Genomic DNA, 10,309 nt, shown 5'->3' on the forward strand with positions numbered 1-10,309 from the left:
GTTGGATTATAAACTCGTGGCAGCAAGTCACCATAGCGCGGAAAGCCACAGGTGATTGTAATTTCGAATCATGGAATGGGTCGTCGAGTGGATTCGTTGACTCGTGGTCGTATGACACTGACACATAACGATGGAACCACTGGTCGATTTCTCCCAGCACGACTGCCTCGGTCGTCTGCCCTAGCAGATTCCTTTTCTCATCCACCCCTGGATAAATTAACTGGCATTCCTCTTACCTTTTGGTCTCTTCTTCCCCGTACGTCCCCCCATAGTGCAGGTGCAGCTAAACCATGCATCATCTGCTCCTCCCGGCCGTCTTCCTCGTCTTCGCCACAGCCGACGCCTACACCGCTCCCTGCAGCAACGGAACCTGCGGCGGGCAGAACATCGCCTACCCGTTCTGGCTCGACAATTTAGGCCCCAATGCAACTGCGGCTACCCGGGCTTCGGCCTATTCTGCGAGGAGAACACTCCGATTCTGCTAAGCCAACAGGCCCAACACCGGTACAGAGTCCTGCGCATCGATTACACCAATCACACCGTCTCCCTCGCCGACGTCGACGTGTGGAACACGACCTGCCCGCGGCTCATCTTCGACCTCTCCATCGAACTCAACCCCTACTACTCCTCGCTGCAGCTCACACGCTCCAACTCCAACCTCACCTTGCTCTACAACTGCAAGTCCGGCGTTTCCCGGCCCTCCGCCGTGAAGCTTGAGGGTTGCCCGGAGCAGAACACCACCTGGTACGTGCTCCCGGATGACGGGGTCACGGTCAAAGCGTACGGGTACGGGTGCGAGGCGGCGGTGACGACGCCGGTGCGGAGCTCGCATCGTCTGGCCAACGCGTCGCTCGGTGAGATGCTGAGTGATGGGTTCGAGATGCGTTACGCTGCCAAATCCGAGCAGTGCGTGGCGTGCGAGCAGTCCGGTGGGCGCTGCAGCTACGGACGCCTGAAGGACGACGGCTGGTTGGAGTTCGCCTGTTTCTGCGACGATGGCGCTAACGAGCGCCAGTGCGGTATGTATGCGCCCCTATTAATTTGCTCACACAATACTATTCGACCTGGCATTTGCTTGGCGACACTTCGCCGTGTGGGGGTGCTCACAAGTACTTCAATACGCGCTTCGCGAGTCACCACTCAAGTCTCGCATGCCGGTAGAAGTAGCTTAAAAAGCCATTTGCTCAATAATAATTTATTTTTAATATCAAAAACCTCAATATCTAAAACCGCTTGATCTTTTGGTTGGCAAATAATATTCCATTTCGTTAAGCGATATTTTTTTTTTATTTAGTTGATCTCTTTGCTAGAAAAAACGTGACCTATAAAAGTTCAATCTTTTTCTTACCCCTTTCGGTATTTCAAAGAAAGAAAGAAGAAACATAGGTAAACTTGTCAACACATAATTAATTAGGACAAGACGGTCTCCATATGAGAGTATCTTTCCTAACCAGTACCTTAACTTTCTTTCAAAGCGGTCCTCAACTGGCTTCGATTCTTTGTTTAACAATTTCCTGTAATAAATTGGAATTCCCAAATACTTGAACGGCAGATTACCTACTCCAGAACGAAACAATTTTTTATAATCATTCTCAGCTTCTCTAGCTTTTCCGAAGCAGAAAATCTCACTTTTATGGAAGTTAATATTTAAACTGGATAGATGTTCAAATAGGCATAGAATGAGTTTCATGTTAATTGCCCTGTTCAAATCATGTTTCATAAAAATAATTGTGTCATCGGCATACTGTAAGATCAATAACCCCCCCCTAGAAGGTGTGGTATTAATCCTCCTATTTAGTCGTCCTCTTTTGCCCTTGCAATAAGAATTTCCAACATATTCGTGACAATATTAAAAAGCATAGGAGAGAGTGGATCACCTTGTCATAATCCCTTTAGAGTTTGGAAATAATGACCAATATCATCATTCACTCTAATACCAACACTCCCCCCTTGCACAAACTTTGCTACCCATTCATACCACATAGGCGGAAATCCTTTCATGCACAAAGCTTGTTGAAGAAGAATACCATTTGAACTTGTCATAAGCTTTTTCAAAATCAATCTTAAACAACACCCCGTCCAATTTCTTTCGATGTAATTCATGTATAGTCTCATGTTTGGTGGACATGTTTCTAGTGCACATGTTTGGTGGACATGGTTGGCTAGGGATTACTTTGGTTGACATGTTTTTGGACTCTTTTGATACAATGGAGGAGTGGTGGCTATCATTCGTCTTCCCCAACGGTACTAGAAGGGGATCGTTTGCTTCCCTCATCATGCTTGTTTCTCGGAAAGTTTGAAATGATCGCAACACTAGAGTTTTTCGCAATGCATCTACTATATTATCCGTTGTTGTAGATAAGACTAAAGGAGATACGGTGGTTTGAAGCGCCCCGGGTGCTTGGAACTTGGGATCTATCATAACACGAGAGTGATCCTTTTGTCCCCGAGCAAAGCTAGGATTTTGTAACAAAACTAAAACTCCTTTCTTAATTAATGAGATGAGGCAAAGCTTTTGCTTGCATCCGTTTCAAACAAATAAAATAAATTTCATCAACTCAAAACCTTGGCAAATGGCTTACAATGCAAGTTCTACAAATAACCAGACAACAACCACTTGTCACTTCCAACACCCTACTATGTATGGTGGGATGGAACAAACAACCTCATGATTGCATCACAAACCCAAAAAAAAACTCCACTTGTAGTACGACCACGAGTTCATGGCTCCAAAGCTACCCAGGCCAACGTGCCTCCCTTCATATGCTAGAGGAGTCGACGAGTAGAAGCCATGATCTAGGCGGACTTGTAAAAGGTATCATCTTCATCTTTCATGACATACATTGAGCCTGGCAAAGTCATGCCCTCGGTAGCAGCCAACACCAATAGTGCATCGCATCGCCACTAGCTTCCAATTAATTCATCGACATCTTCAAGAAAATATAGTAGTTTTCCAGTTCAAATACCATTAATAATGAGAAAACATGAAGCTGGCCTATATAATGATCCTATATAATGAGGAAGTATTTCTCAAGCAAAACCTATACATTACTACATGCCAAACTCCGCGTCCAAGTATTGATTGACAAGCTTTGCCTGGCTCCGGTGATGGAGAGGCAATGCAGGTGACGCGTCTTCGGCTCGCGCTAGTGTTTGTAGTTATCGCTAGGTGGTCCAAATACCTATTTGTAATTTCTATTACTTTTAGATCTCTTTATACTACTTTTGATAATTTTTAATAGATCGGTGGAATTTCGCAAAAAATAGTATTCACTCGTATATATGTCTTCATTTTGTTCTAACTAGACCAATGTGTCAGAATATTGCTCGAGCCTTCAGTAAAAGAAAGAAGTGTCAGAATCCTCTACACGGGCTTATGCTTTTTTTTTTTGATCGAAGGTAGAGGCGACCTCTACATTATAGTTACATGGAGAGCCAAGCGGCAAAAAAACGCAAAAAAAAGGGTGGGTGGGGGGGGGGGGGAGAATTCACAACCAGGATGCAGCCATGGCAAGGAAAGAACAAAGAAAACTTAATCTGTCAGCTGGACCGCCCACTGCCCTTTGTTTGCAGCTTCGTGATCTCTGTATTTTATTTTTGTAAATACCATTTTATTAATTAAAATTTAAGATTACATCCAGTCTCTACATAACCAACATGAACATGACTGTTCAATATCCATCATTTGAGTAAAAAAGATAAAGGCTCAATACATGTAATCAGCGTGAAACTGCATCGAGGCCTAAGAAGACGGAGCAAACCTAAGATTATGCTGCCACCTATATCGGGTAATATAGTCCTTCGCCGTGCCAAAAGCTTTATATCTTCTGCAACCTGCCAAACAGGGAACGACTTATGTAATGCTTTGTTGTTGAAGATTTCTACATAACAGTTTCTGTTTCCGGGTGGATGAGATTCAATCAGAAAGGAAAAGATAACCAATCGCACTAGTAGAAAAAGGGGCTTCCAGGCCTAAAGGGTGCATTAGTACCGGTTGCACTGCTCAGACCTTTAGTACCGATTCGTAAGGACCTTTAGTACCAGTTCGTGTCATAAACTGGTACTAAAGGGTTAGCGTCAGGCGTTTTCTGCTCGCCCCCCCCCGGATCTTTTTGCTTTGTAAAATACAAATGAAAATTATAGAAAATTCAAAAAATAAAATGTTTTCAGATTCTTGTATGTTATGCAACCTACTATTCGGTGAAATTAAGAAATTCGAAGTTTGACTTTTTTTGCTAAAAAGTTTGAAAAACGGTAAAATTGCATTAATTTTTGCATACGACGTCGGAAAATTGCGTATAATATATCAAAATCATCGTGAGAAAAAGTTACATACGAATTCACCCAGGTTTACCCGGTTAGCTAATTTTTAGATTCACAAAATTCCAAATGAAAATATGAAAGCATGAATATTTTAGTTCTTTTCCAGAAATTTAGAATTTTATATATTTTTATTTTATTAAATTAAAATTAATAATTATAAGATTTTTTGAGTCCTAAAATATTACTATTACTTTTATAAAATTATAAGATTTTTACATTTTCAGGTTTTAGGTTTGGCAAAAAAATATTAAAATTTTAAAAAATAATTAAAAATACTCCCTCCGTCCCGTTTTAATTAACTCAACCCTAATTTTGCAAAAATAACCCTGTCGTTTTTTACTCCCTAGCCGCACGTCCTCGTAGTAGAATAGAAGGCGTAGTGGGCGTATGTTGGACGTGGGGGAAGAGGCTGGAGCGGAGGAACCGGGAGGCGTCGGGCCCGCCGTGGCCGTCGTAGACGCCGACGAGCGTGGCGGCCGGGGAGGCGAGCACCTGCGCCTGGTCCTCCATGGCGAGGTTGGCCGGCATGGCGGCGCGGCGGCCATGGAGAACTCCCCCGCAGCGTGCGAGCGCAGCTCCGTCTACCAGAGCATCCCGTCCGCCGCCGCCGCGCCCGGTGGCCCCCGCAGCACCTCGCCACGGCCCTCAGCATCGTCCTCCTGAAAGGAAACCGTCTCTCGATCTGAGCTCTCTCCTCGCTCCTCCGTCGTCGTCTCTCCCGACCGTAACTCGACGCGGAGATGAAGAACGGGGACTATGCCTTCGTTTCCCTCGATCGATCCCAGCTGAATCCATCGATCGATTGGCGAGCTGGTGGAACGGATCTCACAGGCAGTAGATCTTAGGGAGTCTGTTTTGAAATTTGAAACTGTATAGGACGGGAATGTAAAAATCAATTTCCGAAGCATTTTTTCTCCCCCAAGTTAATTAAAACAGGATGGAGGGAGTAATACAAATTTAAAAAATTAATTTAATTTATTTATTCAACATTATTATTATATCATTACTTTTGTTTATTAAAAGAATTATTTAGATTTTAAACAATAAAGAAGTATGACATCGACCAACATGTTAATAGGATTTGTATGATACTACTATCACATACATGCGCGCGAAGCACTTGGAAGTGGAACGGGATGGAACTCGGAAGTTAAGCGTGCTAGTGCGGGAGTAGTGTGAGGATGGGTGACCGACCGGGAATTTTGACCACGGGTAAGTAATTCGACTAGAGATAAAGTGTAGTTAGAGACTAACGAAAATACTAGAAATTCTGAAGAAGAAAAAAGAGGGAGTGAAAAATAATTAGAAAAAATAGATAAAAAAAATTAAACGAAATAGCCTTTAGTACCGGTTAGTGTTATGAACCGGTACCAAAATTCTCCAGCCCCGCGGGCTCATCCGTGCCCACGTGAACCGGTACTAAAGGTGGGAGGCCTTTAGTACCGAATTTTTAGTACTGGTTCCAAAACCGGTACTAAATGCCCTTTGGAACCGGTACAAAAGGGGGTTTCTCTACTAGTCTCGGTTCATGAGAAAACTGGCAATGAGACCAATTAAGTTAGTAAAATGAACCATATTTTGGAACAATCAAAAGTTGGAACTTTAAATTTAAAAAATCTTGGCTAATCAAACTTCCCCTTTCCCATTGATCTACGATTAATCTGTGTCACGGGTACATTGCAAGATATATACACAACTTTCTCCCCGTAAAAACTAAGCTACATAGAGTTCAGTAAACTTGTATTTATCAACTTATGAGAATTTATGTTCACATAATGCAGGGGATATACGCTCTTTGCGCTTGAAGAGACAAAAACTATGTAAGTGGCATCTCTCATTCTCGAGTTCATCCTTTTGCTTCTCATTTGTGCTCATACTTTTTTAATAACAAAATATTATCTCAGAAAATTTCGTAGATGTGAATGATGGTCAGCGTCAGCAGAGGTAAGAGATCAGCAAGCAGAAAAAATGATCTTTGGTTCAGCTTTTATTCGCCAAATGTGAGCAAGGTGTCTGCGAATATTGCCAGCCAACTGGCAGTGATAGCCCAAACCTTTTTAAGGGTGGAGGCAAAAGAGTTGCCTCCATTCGTTAAATAAGAGGGGCGTCATGACATGACAAGTTTTAAGGTCCAAGGTCCAAGAGCAACAAACAAGATTGCTCTTCCAAAATTACATGACCCAAAATGCTTTGTCCCCGCGATGCTAAGAGAATTGGTGGTGGATCCAATTTTTTATTTAAGACTCTCGAGGTTCGCTCCTTCCAAACATTCCAACTTATGGGCATGGTGAAGGAGGCCATAGTTTTTCGGTTTTAGGAAGTCATGAAAGTCCACCATGACTTGACGGTGAGGTCGGAAGTCCACTCTTGCGTTCGGATGGAGGGAAGCCCAAGCCAATCTTTGGCCAAACCCCAAAGCCTCTTGGTGAACCGGCAATGGGAGAAAAGTTGTGCCACCGTCTCTTGAGTTTGCTTGCAGAGCGGGCAAAGGCCACAATTGTTCCAACCTCTTTTCTCAAGGTGGTCGGCCGTCCAAAGCCTATTGCGAATAGCCAACCACGCAAAAAACTTGATCTTCGGTGGTGCCCAAGCCTTCCAAAACAACCTACTCATGCTAGTAGCCGTGGCCCCGAAGAGTTGGGCTTTATATGCCGACTTGGAAGAGTACCCACCACTTGGTGTTAGGTTCCAAACAATAGTGTCTTCAATCTCCTCTTGGAGTGAATGGAGTAGAGGAGGGCCCAAAGCGCAATATACTCTTGATTGTGTGGAATAGATAAGGACTCATCCATCTTGATCTTGGAAATCCAAGAAGTGTTATGAAGAGCTATTTTGACATTCCAGTTTTGCCTAGAGGAGGCATCGAAGAAAAGGGGCGCAGTGTCTTTTGGCTTTTTCCCAAGTAGCCAAGAAGAGTCCCAAAAAGAGAAATATTCCCATTCCCAATGGTGATTGTTGTGGCGACGTAGAAAAGATCCAGGTCAACATTCTTGTAAGGGTTACCCATCCCAACCCATAGCCTCTTGGGGTCACGCCATTGTAGCCAACGCCATCTCAACTTAAGATCCCTCGCGATTTTTTCAAGGTATAGAATACCAAGCCCCTAAAGGAGGATCGTCCTAAATACCGCTTCCCAATTTAGCTTGCATTTTCCTCTGATAACCTCTTTAGTGTCGGCGGTCTATAAGAAAGCCCTCTCGATTTTTTTCATACTAGCTAGGCAGCCCGGTGGAATGTTGAGTGGTGTGAGGTGGAAACTTGCTTGTGAGGTGAGCATGGACTTGACAAGAGCCCCACTGCCGACCATGCTAATGTTCTTTCCATCCCAAGAGACAAGCTTTCCGACAATTTATCCTCAAGCATTTGAAAGTCGACCCTTTTTAGTTGCCAAACAAGGTGGGGGGCAAATATTTCATGGGGAAGGAGGTGCGGATCACGGGAATGTGCTCGAGCACCACATCAAGGTCAATGTCATTGCATATAATTGGCACCACCCTGCTTTTTTTGGAATTTTGTATCAACGCCGGTGACCTCCCCGAAAGACTCAAGGGTGTAGGAGAGGTTTTGTATATCATACTTGTTGGGGGCGCAAAGATCGCCGTATCATCCGCATAGAGGGAAGTTCTAATGATGGATCCGCTCCCCCCAATTTTTTTGAGGAACACAAGATGAGTGGAAAGCTCAAGGATGAGTTGGAGAGGGTTAATGGCTCAACTCTCCAAGTTCAATCACAGTCTCAGAGTCAGTCCATCGCCATTGAATGGAATACGGCTGATGAGTGAGGGTGATCTCCTGAACTTCAGGCCAGATGGTAACAAACCAGATCGGCACCACACCGCCGAAGTTGCATCCGTGCATAGAAGGCACAGACTGCGCATACCATATTAGGCGCTAATGGGCCCACGTAGCAACTACCAAAACCAAGAGCATGTGGCCACACGTTCCGCGACTGTACCGCGCCGCAACTCCACGGGCTCCACCCCTGCTCTCCTATGCCACATTCGAAAGCGGGGGCAGCTGCCACCACGGTGATGCCAGTGGCGTCGGCGACATGGAAGAACTAGAGGAGGTGGCAAGGTTTCCTTCGAGTCACTTCCCATGAAGGGTGATGCGAGGGACGGGAATATGTTGGAAGTAAACTTAAACTTGCAGGGATAACCCATACATTTGTGTTGCTAGATTAGTAAATGTTATTTATATTTATTTTGTAGTATGTCAGAATGTTTTATTATAAAATATCTTGTAACGTAAATACACCATTTCAATGGGAGATCAAAGTCCCTTGGCAAATTAAATTTCGAACTTTAATATGAACTGTTATTTTACCATCTATACTCTTTCCAAAAAAACAGTAAATTATGAAAAAGTATTAACTAATCGCATACGTTTCTCTTAATCAAACTCTACACCCTTTCTACAAATGTGGTATGCTAGATAGATTTCACTTCACACATCTAAGTGCTATTGCAAGTCCTCTTAATGCCTTTCTGCTTTTATGTGCAGATATAATAGCAGGCAGCTCGAGCATAATTTTTCTATGCCTACTATTTTTTGCATGTTTGTTGGGCTATAAGAGATATGGATCCAAAATTATATCAAAGGTAACATCAAAAATTAAGTCCGTCATACAAAATTGGACCGGGAAGATATCAAAGCGGACACAAAGGATTGAGTCTTTCTTACAAAAGAATGGGACCCCATACCCGAAAAGATTCAAGTACGCAGAAGTGAAAAAAATAACAAAATCTTTTGCTGCAAAGCTGGGTCAAGGTGGATTTGGTGCTGTTTACAGAGGCAACCTCTCTGATGGTCGACAGGTAGCTATCAAGATACTACAGGCCTCAAAGGGTGATGGGGAGGACTTCATTAATGAGGTAGCCAGTATTAGCAGAACTTCGCATGTCAACATTGTGGCTCTTTTAGGATTTTGCCTCGAAGGATCCAAAAGGGCTCTCATCTATGAATACATGCCTAACGGTTCACTTGAAAGATATGTTTTCAATAGCAGCTCTAAAGACGCAATTTCTATCACTTGGGAGAAATTGTTTCATATAGCAGTTGGCATTGGCCGAGGACTTGAATATCTTCACCGTGGATGCAGCACTCGCATCGTGCATTTTGATATAAAACCCCACAACATTCTACTGGATGAAGAGTTCTGCCCTAAGATTTCTGATTTTGGAATGGCAAAACTGTGCGTAAATAAAGAGAGTATTATCTCCATCGGTGGTGCAAGAGGAACAATAGGCTATATTGCCCCAGAGGTATTTTCAAAGCATTTCGGAGCAGTGAGTAGTAAGTCTGATGTCTATAGCTACGGAATGATGGTCCTTGAGATGGTTGGAGCAAGGGAGAAGAATATCAATGACAGTGAATCTAGCAGCCAATATTTCCCGCAGTGGATCTATGAGCATCTAGATGATTATTGTGTGAGTGCTTCTGAGATAAATGGTGAAATTACAGAGGTCGTGAGGAAGATGATAGTGGTCGGGTTGTGGTGTATACAAGTAAGTCCTAGTAATCGACCAACAATGACTAGAGTTGTAGAGATGCTAGAAGGGACCACAAGTGGCCTGGAGTTACCTCCTAAAGTGCATTTAAGTTTTTTTGAAGATCGAGTAATGAGTTTGAGTTGATAAGCAGATACTATGTTTGTAATGTGTTGTTCAGTAGTTGCAAACCTGCAATACTGCACATTTTAGTCAGTAGGATATATTTAAAACCTACATTTAGTATTGAGTGGTCTGTAAACAGTGATGGAACCATGAACTGGAGTTCAGTATTCAGGCTTATTCACGTGACACTACATTATGGCGTAATCTGGATGAAACTCGCTACACTCTTCTGCCCAGTTTTGGTTAGATCATTCCCTGAAGCCTGATGCATTACCAAAACCAAGATGGAAAGGAAATGGTCTCTAATTCCAATTCTGTTGTTTGGATGTGTATGGTATTTATTGTTAGAATCAAAGGGTGGCATCTAATTC

The 10,309-nt window shown here is 43.2% G+C and overlaps 1 pseudogene; it reads left to right on the forward strand.

Annotated features, from left to right (window-relative positions):
• The first annotated feature begins 290 nt into the window (after positions 1-290).
• LOC124678027 lies at positions 291-10,309 on the forward strand (annotated as a pseudogene).

Source organism: Lolium rigidum, chromosome 7 (genome assembly GCF_022539505.1).
Source record: "Lolium rigidum isolate FL_2022 chromosome 7, APGP_CSIRO_Lrig_0.1, whole genome shotgun sequence".
Taxonomy (NCBI): Eukaryota; Viridiplantae; Streptophyta; class Magnoliopsida; order Poales; family Poaceae; genus Lolium; species Lolium rigidum.